We start from the raw sequence: 13,634 nt of genomic DNA, 5'->3' as shown, positions 1-13,634 counted from the left end.
TTTTATTCTCCTTTCTCTGTTGTGCCAAATCCTATTTTTTTTCCCTATATTTCTTGGTTTACGTTAAATTGTACTGAAGGTTATTTTATTTTATTATTTTACTTTTTTCTTCATAAGCATTTAATTTAGAGTGATAAGACAATATAAGGTGATATTTGTTTAAAATTATAATATTGACTATATTTGCAATTTAAGTGTGGTTTTTTTTAGGGGAATTTGTTTTAGAAATTGACTGAATACGTTTGAAATTTGTAGTGATTCTCTACATATCGCTAACATAAAATAACACCAACGGTAAATTTAAGAATGTCGAGTACTTCTACTTTTACTAAAACAATTAAGAAACAAACGTCTGTGGCATCATCGCCCCAAGGATCACCCCATTCTTCCCCGGCATAATTGGCAAATGAATAGAAATATTCTGAAAGAGAAAGAGTATAAAGATTGGATTGAGAAAGAATTAAAAATATTTTTTGAAATTAATAAAACCACAGACACTACTCCCCAAAATTTATGGGATGCAACTAAAGCATACATAAGAGGATTAACAATATCCTATACAGCAAAATATAATAAGGGAAAGAAAAGTAAATATGAACAATTAATAAAAGAATTAAAACAGCTAGAATATCACAACAAAATATAAAAGACAAAGACTTAGGAAAATAAATAAATATTATTAAACATAAAATTAGATTGGAAGACCAGAATCAAATGGTAGAAAAAATAAAAAGAACTAAACAATACTATTTTGAACATGCCAATAAACCAGGCAGGTGGCTAGCATACAAATTAAGGAAACAGAGACAATCTAAACTAATTAAAAAATTAGAAGATAAAGATGGAACAATAAAATACGATACAGAAGGGAAAGCAAATATAGTACAAAACTTTTTTAAAGAATTATATAAAAATGATAATATTGAGGAAGATGAAGTATTTAAATATTTAGAAAGCTCGGAGTTACCTCAACTAACAGAAGAACAACAGGAGAGGATGGAAAGTCCTATAACAATGGAAGAACTCCTTACAATTATTAAAAGGCAGAAAAATAATAAGGCTACTGGACCAGATGCCATTCCAGCAGAGTGGTATAAAATAGAAAATGAGACAATAAGAAAGAATATGTTACAAATTTTTAATGAATGCAGGCAAGACGGTAAAATCCCTAAAACATGGTCTGAATCTTTGATAACCCTAATCCACAAACCAGGTACAGCAATGGAAAAAATTAAAAACTATAGACCAATATCGTTATTAAATGTCGATTATAAAATATTTACTGCAATATATGCAGATAGGTTAAAAACAATTATAAACAGTAAAATTCATCAAGACCAAAATGGTTTCTTGCCAGGTAGGCAGATTAGAAATAATCTTAGAACAATCATTAATGTATTAGAATATTATGAACAACACCCAGAAAAAACATTAGCATTAATGTTCTTAGATGCCCAAAAAGCTTTTGACAACGTTAATTGGATATTTATAAAAATGCAACTAAACAAAATGAGATTTGGTCCCAAATTTGTTAACTTAATAGATGCCATCTACTCAGAGCAAACAACTAAAATTATATTAAATAATGACCAATTAGAAGCTTTTAAAATAAACAAAGGAGTTTGACAAGGATGTCCCATTTCACCCTTACTGTTTATTATGCCTTTAGAAACCCTACTAATAAAGATTAGAGCAGATTCAAGGATAAAAGGCTTAACTGTTGGAAAAGAGACATATAAAGTTCAAGCCTTTGCAGATGACTTGACTTTTATTATTGAAGATCCGATTGTAACAGCTCCAAGATTAATCTGGATAATAGAACAATATGGCAAGGTAGCAGGTCTAAAAATAAATAAAAATAAAACACAATTTATAACAAAAAATATGAATAAAACTCAAGAAAGTAATTTGGAATGCATTTCTGGAATTAAGATAGTTAAAAAAGTTAAATACCTGGGAATCTGGCTAACTTCCAAAACAATAACATTAAAAATGATAATTACATAAAATTAATTAAGGAAATCAAAAAAGATTTAGAAATATGGAACAATTTAAAAATATCTTTTCTGGGAAGAATTGCCACAATCAAGATGAACATTTTACCCAAAATCTTGTTCTTGTTTCAGGTAATCCCAATAAATCCAGGGGGAAATTTTTTCAAAAATTTAACAAATATGGTTAAAAAATTCTTATGGCAAGGTAAAAAGGCAAGAATAAAAATAAATATGCTAGAGGACATAAAAGAGAGAAGAGGCTTTGCCCTCCCAAACTGGAAATTATATTATCAGGCAGCCGCCTTAACATGGATTAAAGACTGGATAACTCTGGAAGATAAAAGAACATTAAAATTAGAAGGTCATGACCTTATGCTTGGCTGGCATGCCTTTGTTTGGTATGATAAAGATAAAAATCATTCATATTTCAAAAGACACACATTAAGAAAATACCTATTGGAGGTATGGAAACATATAAGGAAAAACCATTTTTTAACCATCCCTGATTGGGTGGCCCCTCTAGAAGCAATTATACATCCAAATTCTATTAAGGATACAAAAATAATAAGATATAAAGATTTGTTAGATGATCAAATGAAGTTAAAATCTAGAATTAAATTACAAGAACAAGGAACAATAATTGATTGGTGGCATTACGCACAGATTAGATCTAGATACCAGAAGGATACCACGCTTTATATTTTTAATAAAAACAAAAATTTATTGAGTAATTTAATTACTATCAATCAAAATAGAACAATTGGGAAAATATATAAATATTTGATTGCCCATAAGAACATTGAATTAACTTTAAAAGATAACATGATAGCTTGGTGCAAAAATATAGGTAAAGATATAGATATAGATACATGGGAGAAAGTTTGGATACATAATTGGAAAATGACAAAATCAGTGTCTTTGAAAGAAAACCAAATTAAAATGTTTTATAGATGGCATCTCCCACCATATAGAATAGCAAAAATGTTTCCCAAGACATCCCCGTTATGTTGGAAATGCAAGAAAGAAATAGGGACCTACTACCACCAATGGTGGACATGTGGTAAAGCTAAAACGTATTGGAAAATGATAGAGAAAATGATAAAAGAAATAGTTATGCAAAATATAGAAATTACCCCGGAGTTTTGTTTGTTAGGAATTACTAACCAGGTTTATAAGCCGCCCCGAGTCTTCGGAGAGGGGCGGCATACAAATCTAATAAATTATTATTATTATTATTATTATTATTATTAATTATTATTATTATTATAAGCAAGAAATTTTATATTTAATTATACATATTTTAACCGCGGCAAGAATTATATACGCGCAAAATTGGAAAGGGGAAAATATCCCCAAAGAGGAAGAAGTCATTATAAAAATATTAGACTGCGCGGAAATGGATATGATGACAAGACGCTTAAATGACCAAGAAGAAACAAAATTTTATGAAACATGGAACAAAGTCTATATATGGATAGACAAGAAAAAAGAAAAGAAAATTAAAGTCAAAATATGTAAAGAAGCAAATATATATGTAATGGTTGAGATTTACCTTTTTTAAAGAATGGTACTAGAATTAGTTTACATATACAATAGTAATAAGATGAGAAGAATGCTTGATTTTATCCTAGTTTAAATTACTTGTTATTAGTTTTTTTTATTAGCTATTTTTAATGTATTAGTATTCAATTATGTATTCAATTTTGTATTCTTTTTTCTATATCTGCATTTACACTTTTGAGATAAGTGGGGAGGATACATCCCCAAACTATATGTTTAATGTTTGTAAGTTTGTGTGTCCTTTTATGAAAATTAATAAAAAGATTTTTTTTTTAAATACTATAGTGATAATGTAAATAAAGTTCAATACATTGAATATCATTCTGGGAAGGTGAGTCTAAATACTGGTAGTCAATTTGTTCCTATTTATTTCTTATGCTAAATCATTCATTTTACTGATATTTCATGTTTTGAACAAATAATAAAATAGGATGGCATTGTAGAAAATTATTGTTAAATGGATGACATTCGGGATGGACTGGACATCATTATTATTATTATTATTATTATTATTATTATTATTATTATTATTAATTATATTTGTATGCCGCCCCTCTCCGTAGACTCGGGGCGGCTTATTATTGTTTCCTCAAGTGTGTACATGTCTTTAAGGAATAGAATGGCAATATTTAACCATGCATTTAGACTGGTATTATACTTATTTGATTCACTTTGGCAAGCAGCTAAATACAGCGATCCCTCAAGTTTCACGATCTCGATCTTCGCGAAACGCTATATCGCGATTTAAAAAAAAAATTAATTAAAAAAAAACCACTTCCGCGTTTGGCTTCGGGAGTCAGCTGGGAAGCGGCGCGGCTGTTTTAAAAGGTCGCCGCCGGCATGGGGGGCTTCCCAGCACCCCCCCAAACCCCCAACCTGGGTCTTCCCGGCCGCCCACGCAAAGGGGAAACCCCGGCTCCTCGCTGATGCCCGCCGCTCGCCCGCCCGCCAGCAAGAGGGGAAGACCCAGGGAAGGTTCCTTCGGCCGCCCAACAGCTGATCTGCTCGGTAGCGCAGCAGCAGCGAGGAGCCGAATCGGGGTTTCCCCTTTGCGTGGGCGGCGGGGAACGCAAACTCCACCATCTGCGCATGCGCGGCCATGGGAAAAGGGCGTGCATGCGCGGATGGTGTTTTTACTTACGCAACCCTACATTGCGAAAAATCGATTATCGCGAGGGGTCTGGGAACGGAACCCTCGCGATAATAGAGGGATCACTGTAAAGGAAACAAAGATACAGAGTAGATCTTTATGAGTATTTTCTCTTCTCATCCCATCCCACAAATATTGCAGATGTTGAACTGAAGGAGAGCTGGTAAAATAATTTTAAATCTTTGTCTAATGCTGCTGGACTTTCTCCAAGCCCAGTGCAGCTAGTCCTCTTTTCTGTTTTGTTTTGTCCCACTTCACAGACACTGCCTCCCACCCTTAATTTGAGAAACATTTTTTTCAAAATTTCTCTGAGTCCAGAAATTGAAATAAAATGGAAGAATCTTGTTGACTCAGAGAAATTTTGAAAAAAATGTTTCTCAGATTAAGGATGGGAGCAGTGTCTGTGATTTTGCAGAAAAATAGGAAGGTTGGGTGTGTAAATTGATTGACAGGCTAGACAAAACAATTTCAACCTCCTCTTTATTTCCCACCATTGCATTGCCTTTCTGCAGAGTTTGATAAATTTGATCAATTCACTAGCAGAATTGTGCAAAGAACTATTTGGAAAAATAAAAAAATTGCAGTAGTAATCTTTGGGATAAAGGGAGAAATATGCTACAGTAATGTTTTCTTGGGGGGCTTAATAATTGGAAACAAATTTGTAAATCTTTCATCCTATTCTGGGACTTAAATGAAATCACCACTCTATACAAATACTCGTTTTTAACTACTGACACTCAACTCTCACAAAGCAAAGTGAAAGAAAACACTCTTAACAGTTATTTTAATTTCTTACAAAACCTCACTCTTAAAAAGAAACCACACACTACCTTTCTGCAGTGTTTACATATTCTATGATTTCTCCATTTCCCTATGCTTAGAAAATTTTCTGTTCATATAAATCATTTCTGAGATTTGGAGGCTTTTACTTAATTTTTTTACTATTTGTATTTTGTAATCAAAACTTCTAGCAAACATATTATTGTATTTTTCGGTGTACTGTATAAGATACACCTTTTTACCTCAGAAAAGAGCACCAAAAACTGGGTGCGTCTTATATATCGAATGCAATTGGGTGGCGGTCAGCAGGGGCGGCAGCAGCCCTCCCGTAGTCCTGCAGCGGCGGCTTTCCATGTGGTTTGGTAGCTGGCGCCAGCCTCCATTACCAATCTACGTGAGAAGCAGCTATCGTCAGACTACGTGAAGACTGCTGCCGTTGCTGCTGACTGCCACCACAATCGCCCTGCCGCAGGTACCCTGTTCTCCTTCCCACCACCATACACACACTTTCCTTCACTGCCATCCCCACCCCGGTCTCCTCTTCTGTCTCTTACATCAATGCCGTGGAGCTAAGCCGAGCTTCTGCTGGCAGCGGCATTTGAGGTTGCTACAGCAAAGGAGGTTAATTCAAGACTGGGGGGAAAATCAACCTCCTTTGCTGTAGCAACCTCAAATGCCTCAAAAAAGAGGATTAAGAGGTAGTGGAAGCCAAAAGGAGAGAGGAGAGAGAAAAATAGCAATAGGCTCTGAGGTAAGCAATAGGTACAACAGTGAGAAAGAGCAGGAGGAAAGGTTCCACCCAGACAGGGAAATCTGCAATCACCCACAGACTAAAGTGGAAGCCGAGCGGCCACCAGTTCCACTTAGAAAGCCGGCAAGGGGGCCACAAGAGCTTCACTTGAAGCTTTTTTTTCAAAGTCCCCTGGATCAGGCGGTCCTGATTGGGTGACAGGATGAGTTGCCCTGGCTCCTTTTCCCAAATTCTGGCGTTTCCTCTCTGCCTCAAAGTGAAGGCCCATTTGCTTCTCCCCCACCTCCTCCTTCTCTTCCTCCTCCACTGTGCGTCACTATCCCCATGCCCTAGTTCGAGGTAAGACTACCTTGTACTCAGGGAAAGCAATAAAAAGAGCTGAGCGGGGAATTGGGGGGGAGGAGAGATCTTGGAAAATGGCAAGATGTCATTACATTTTATATATTAAAGATGCTGAAATGAAAAGAGTAAGGGAAGAGGGCATTTTATAACAGCGGTTTGAGCTTTCATGGAATAACAGGATCCACATCCTTGAGAGATTCCCACCCTTTTGTCTTATTGTTATTCCCTTGCTGCCCATACAGGCTTTCACACAGAAGTCAAGGTTTGAAAAGTAATTTGTACAGCTCATTCCACAAAGAAATGGCTGGCAGATAAAAACAAAACAAAACCCTCTGCTTTATCACCTGCCCTCCCACTCTTGCCAAGGCTTGTAAAAACTCCAAGAATGTTTTTTTTAGTTTTGAAACTTCAAAACCTTAAGTTCTAGAAGGCCTTCATTCTAGGTTGCTTCGCTCCTTGATTAGTTTCCACCCATTGCTTCTTGCCTTGCCACAAGTGCTTTGGAGAATAGCTTGACTCCCTCTTCTTTGTCCCTGAAATATTGGAACACTGCTATCATGCCAACTCTGGTTCTTCTTTTCATTAAACTAGACAGTTCCTGCAACCGTTCTTCGTATGTTTCAGCCTCCAGTCCCATAATCATCTTTGTGGCTCTCTTCTGCATTCTTTCTAGAGTCTCTACACCTGTTTAAATTGTGGCGACCAAAACGGAATGCAGTATTCCAAGTGTGGCCTTACTAAGGCATTATAAAGTGGTATTAACACTTCATGTGATCTTGATTCTATCAAGAATCAATCCTAGAACTGTATTGGCGTTTTGGCAGCTGCTGCACACTGCTGGCTCGTATTTAAATGGTGTCCACTAGGATTCCAAGATCCCTATCACAATTACTACTATTGAGCGAGGTGTCTCATACAGTAGGCCAGTGATGGCGAACCTATGGCACGAAGTGCCACAGGTGACACACGGAGCCATATCTGTTGGCACGCAAACTGTTGCTCTAGCTCACCTCCAATGTGCATGTGTGTGCTGGTCAGCTGATTTTTGGCTCACACAGAAGTTCTGGGAGGGCATTTTTGGCTTCCAGAGAGCCTCCAGGGGGATGGAGCAGGGTGTTTTTACCCTCCCCCAGCTCCAGGGAAGCCTTTGAAGCCTGTGGAGGGTAAAAGACGAGCCTCCTGGACACACCAGAAGTTGGGAATAGGCCATATCAAGCCTCCAGAGGGCCCCCAGGGGGCAGGAAAGCTGTTTGCGTCCTCCCCAGGCATTGAATTATGGGTGTGGGCAATCACACATGTGCAATAGCGCTATGTTCACCATCACTGTACTATACTTATGTAGTTTGTTTTTCTTGCCTCAATGTAGAACCTTACTTTTTCACCATTGAATTTCATTTGGCTAGACATTGCCCCTCATCCAAATCATTGATGAAGATGTTGGATCATGGGTAAAACAGTCATTTGATTTATAGTGGGTGAATATTCCTTAAGAATTCATTTTATAACTACTTCTGTTATTGCAAAGATTTTATTTTGATGTCTATATGTTTACAAGTTCCAAAGTAGTAAACATATTGTTAATGGAATTTAATAACAATAGGTGAAAATTACAATGTAATGCTAATTAACATGTATCATGCAACTATTTCATTTAGCTAACTCAGCTATGAAATAACATCATATATAAATCACAATATGATGATCTGTATACGTCCTTATGTCTTCTACATTCCAGGTTAATATATACAGTTTAATATAAAGGACAGACAATGAACACAGACTTTATCATCAACTGTCAAGTATTAGAGAAAATCCTATTTGTACATTTCTGCTGAATTGCATTTGAGATGTGTAAGATACGGCTACTTTAATCCTGGCTAAAATAATAAAGTTTCAGTGCATTTTATTGAACGATTAAGCAAACTGAAGATATTAATCTGGGGTATCATCTTATATTTCTTCCCCGAGACAGAACTGAAATCTTCTAGAAAACAATTAGCATAGATTTTTCCAAAAATCAAATAATTTAAGTGTTTTCTTTCATTTTTCAGACTTTGTTCTAAACAGTACATTTATCTTGGACAAAGAAAAGGAAAAAAGCCCATAAGATTTCCAACAGTTATGAAAAACAGAAACAATTCCTAGCATTACAAGATACTCCCAAGATTTTAAGTCAGAAGATAAGTATTAATTTAGGATTATCATACTTTGAAAAAATATAAATATGAAAATTTAGTTCAGGTTGATTATATGATCCAATATCTGGGCAAAGTTGGAAGATATCCCATCCAGCAGTAAAAGCTCTACAGCGTTATGGAGTACACATTCTCAAGCACAATTTTGGCCTTTACATACAAATGCCAAAAGTATTTTATGTTACATTATGGAAGTGTTCTATTTTTTTTGGCAATATGAAACTAACACTTAAACACAGAGGAAACTGGTTAGTATGGTTTTATGAAAAGTTTCTAAGGTTACTAGAAATGCAGAGGTCAGAGAAATGCAAAGGTCAGAGATTTATATGTGTGTGTGTGTGTGTGTGTGTGTGTGTGTGTGTGTGTGTGTGTGTATGTAGATTGTTCTGAGTTCGGGTTTTGCCCCGTGTAATATTTTGAGTGTCTATGCGACATTTCGGTGAAATCACATTCACCATCATCATGCTGAAGTTGTAAGCTTCGTGCTGCTGTATATATATTGTTAGAATGCTTTACAAAATATGAAGGAACTCTACATATACTGAGCTACAGTGCTATCAGTTAAACATAATTAAACGTCTAACATGCCTCACCTGGCAGCTACCAGTAACTAGAATAATAGAGTCTACAGATTCTGCTATAAAGATGACAAAAATTTATCAGACATTTTAGTACTTTCAACTAAACCAGTCTAGTCTAGTCATATAATTGATTTTAATTACACAATACTCCTGCTGACTGAAGGACTTTTTTGCCCCTCGCTGGAGTGTTAGCAGTGTAAGATCATGAGAGCAGACAAAAATAAAGATCTTTGAAAATATGCTTTTGTTGACTTCTTTGCTTAAGTGGTAGGTAGAACTGTTTCTCTTACCAAGCAAGAAAAATATTGCGGATAGAACAATATTATTTGGATATAGTACTTTTACAAAATTAAAAGCAAAATAAAAAAAATCAATCTCAAGTATAATCATAAAACAACACAATCAAAGCTTTGGAAAAGGTACTTTCTTACCCATTAACCAAATCTGAATTTTCCACCAAGTTCTTCAATAGTTCGACAAAGTTAGCATTATAGAATAATCCACTATGACTCACACAAATATTCCTGCAGCCTTGTACATCAGATAACTTAGAAATGCTGAAACTATAACTCCAACAATCACTGTAGTTGATTGGAACAATTAAAAAGAGATGGAAATTAATGTTTAAACTGGATTTCCAGTTCAATATTTCCAAATGTGAGGAAAAAAAGGAGTTTGTAAATGCTGCTTTTTCCAAAGATATTCTTTTGAAGTAATACAAGGAGTGGTCATCTCTCCCCTCCTTTCAAATAAAATCTTTTTCCACATGGTTATAAAAATGCAGAACTGCTCTGTAACTGTACAAGCTTTCCTTATTAGGAGCACTCCAAAGAATGCTGCACACATCTGGTAAAATCTCTTCAAGAATGGGAAAGACATCTGATGTTCCTGGTCTTGTCTAAGGCAGCCAATTCTTTGTTTTTTAGGTTTTCTACAATTTTTCTGACTCTATCAAAGAAGATATTACTGCACAGTGTGCTACAGTACATTTAGAACAAAACTATCAAACTACTTGCTACCATTTCCTGTATCTGCATCATAATATTAAATATCAAAAAATTAGGTTCAGTCATTAATCTTATTAAAATAAGGTAAGATGTTTTTTGGTAAAAAAAATATATGGAAACCATGCTAGTTATCAGTGTATGGAAAGCTATGGTAAAATGTTATGTAAATCAAAATCTACGCTTTTGCAATCTACACTTTTTCTTTATATGCCCATGTTTCACCAACATTCTGCAGTCTGCATTGGTTGCCGATCAATTTCCGGTCACAATTCAAAGTGTTGGTTATGACCTTTAAAGCCCTTCATGGCACTGGACCAGAATATCTCCAAGACCGCCTGCTGCCGCACAAATCCCAGCGACCAATTAGGTCCCACAGAGTGGGCCTTCTCTGGGTCCCGTCAACTAAACAATGTCGGTTGGCGGGCCCCAGGGGAAGAGCCTTCTTTGTGGCGGCCCCGGCCCTCTGGAACCAACTCCCCCTGGAGATTAGAACCGCCCCTACTCTCCTTGCCTTCCGTAAGCTCCTTAAGACCCACCTTTGTCATCAGCCATGGGGGAACTGAGACATCTCCCCCGGACATATACAATTTATGAATGGTATGTCTGGATGTATGTTTGTTTAGAAAATGGGGTTTTAAAAATATTTTTAAACAGTAATTTAGATTTGTCGTAAATTGTTTTTCACTTTGTTGTGAGCCGCCCCGGAGAGGGGCGGCATACAAATCTAAATAAATAAATAAATAAATAAAATATTTCTACCAAGAACATAGAATGTAATAAACAGGGAAAAACTCTTTTGCATATGAATGATAAATAATTATAGTTTATCAGGAATTTATTTATTTTTTCTTCACAGTTAGGTCTTGTACATAAAGAATACAATGGTTTGGGGGCGGGATGGCTTCACAAAATAATAGAAATCAGATGGTCAAAACAAAATCAATTGTTCAGATATATTTCTATTTGGTGAATGAGGTAAATAAGAGACTTACCAATTAACATTAGATTTTGGAGACCATATTGTGCATTATGATTGCCTCATCATTTTGTAAATTTAGCCTGTACTTCAGATAGTCCTTTGATCTTGAGAGAATGCCATCAAGCATTATATATTAAAGAGTGAGCAAGATTATTCTGAACACTATTTTACCACTATCTTATACTTGGCCCCAGGAAATTTTATTCCACTAACACATCTATATTTAATATGCCTCACTTACATTTTTACTTTTTCATACTGCATGATTGGACTGCTACAGATATTTTTACTTGCAGACACCTCACCCAAAATCTCAAGGGAAGTAGTGAGGATCTGCTTGGTTACCACTGTGGTCAAGAGGTACTGGGCCAGGTCACCATGTAGCAAAATCACTACCACCAGCAATCTAAAAATTCTAGATGTTTTGTACTATGCACAGCATTGCATTTCTATTTTTATTCCGTCTCCATCTATAAATTAATAAAATAAAATAATGCTGTGCAAAATTTCCACAGTCTGTGTTGATTTGGGGAGCCATGTCATCTGCTGGTGTTGGTCCACTCTGCTTCATTAAGTCCAGGTTCAATGCAGCTGTCTACCAGGAGATTTTAGAGCATTTCATACTTCCTTCTGCAGACGAACTTTATGGGGATGCTGACTTCAATTTTCCAACAGGACTTGGCACCTGCCCACACTGCCAAAGCACCAAAACCTGATTCAGTGACTATGGGATTACTGTGCTTGATTGGCCATCAAACTCGCTTGACTTGAACCCCATGGAGAATCTATGGGGCATTGCCAAGAGAAAGATGAGAGACATGAGACCGAACAATGCAGAAGAGCTGAAGGACGCTATTGAAGCATCCAGATCTTCCAGAACACCTCAGCAGTGACACAAACTAATAACCTCCATGCCATGCTGCATTGTGGCAGAAATTGCTGCAAAAGGGGGCCAAACCAAATATTGAGTACATATGCATGCTTATATTTTTCAAAGGTCTGAAATTTTTCTATGTACAATCCTTATTTTATTGATCGCATGTAATATTCTAATTTTCTGAGATGGCTTTTCAAGAACTATACCCCATAATCATCACAATTATGACAAATCATGACTTGAACTGTCTTGCCTTGCATGTAATGAGCATATATTAAGTTTCACCTTTTAAGTTGCATTACTGAAATAAATGAACTTTTGCACGATATTCTAATTTTTTGAGTTTCACCTGTATGTGTCTTTGAACTCCCATGATAACTAATAAGAACTGTGATGTTCAAAGACATACCTGCATACTACAGATATGAAACAAATCTTTGTTCAGATTTAAACTTTGGAAAAAGATGAATCCTCTTGTCTTCAGGTACTGTATACACAGAAGCATTTGATTTGCACTCGATTAGGGACAAGGAATTTATTAAGAAGTTTGAGATTGGATTTCACATCTGAGCATTAGAGTTCTAAATATTATTCTGTTTGAATCATCATTTGCTTCAATGACATGATATCTCTTGGAACGGTTCCCTTTATCCCCACTCTGACTTTCAGAGAAAAAGGGAAGAAAAGTAGACATTAGGTCCTAACATAATATGATTATTTTCCACAAAGATCAATAGCTTATGACTTTATTGTTAAACAAGATATAGCAATAGCAGTTATTTATTTATTTATTGGATTTTTATCTTAAAGTTTTGGATTTTCTTAATGGTTTTTCATGCATTATTTGCTTTTACATTGATTCCTATGGGAAAAATTGCTTCTCCTTATGAACGTTTCTACTTAAGAACCTGGTCACGGAACAAATTAGGTTCATAAGTAGATGTCCCACTGTATATGGGACTAATGTTAGAAATTATTATAAAAGGAAAAAGTAAACAATGGACTTAAGAAAGCAAACAGATTGAATTCAGAGTTATTAATAATTCAAGACTGAGCTGGAATTGGTTTTTTTTTTCTCATTTTATTACTTATATTGATACGATATTCCATCTTTCCTGTTTTATGTAAGAGGGACCTCTTGAATTAATTTCTAAAAACAATGATCCATTGTGCTGATCTGAAACATGTATATATGTACTGAATATACTATATGTGTATTTGTGGATAAACACTAAATGTCCACAATAATACCGTGTTTCCCCCAAAATAAGATCCTTATTTATTTACTTACTTACTTACTTGCTTGCTTGCTTGCTTGCTTGCTTGCTTGCTTGCTTGCTTGCTTGCTTGCTTGCTTGCTTGCTTGCTTGCTTGCTTGCTTGCTTGCTTGCTTGCTTGCTTGCTTACTTATTTATTTA

At 35.7% G+C, this 13,634-nt stretch overlaps 1 protein-coding gene across 5 annotated transcripts in view; it reads right to left on the bottom strand.

Annotated features, from left to right (window-relative positions):
• The window catches only part of ARHGAP6 (Rho GTPase activating protein 6), a 372,896-nt gene that overhangs the window by 112,568 nt on the left and 246,694 nt on the right, over positions 1 to 13,634 (bottom strand). The gene's annotated exons all lie outside the window — the stretch shown is intronic.

Source organism: Erythrolamprus reginae, chromosome 4, assembly GCF_031021105.1.
Source record: "Erythrolamprus reginae isolate rEryReg1 chromosome 4, rEryReg1.hap1, whole genome shotgun sequence".
Classification (NCBI taxonomy): Eukaryota; Metazoa; Chordata; class Lepidosauria; order Squamata; family Dipsadidae; genus Erythrolamprus; species Erythrolamprus reginae.
The sequence above is the reverse complement of the archived record's forward strand: the minus strand, read 5'-3'. Positions and strand labels throughout refer to the sequence as shown.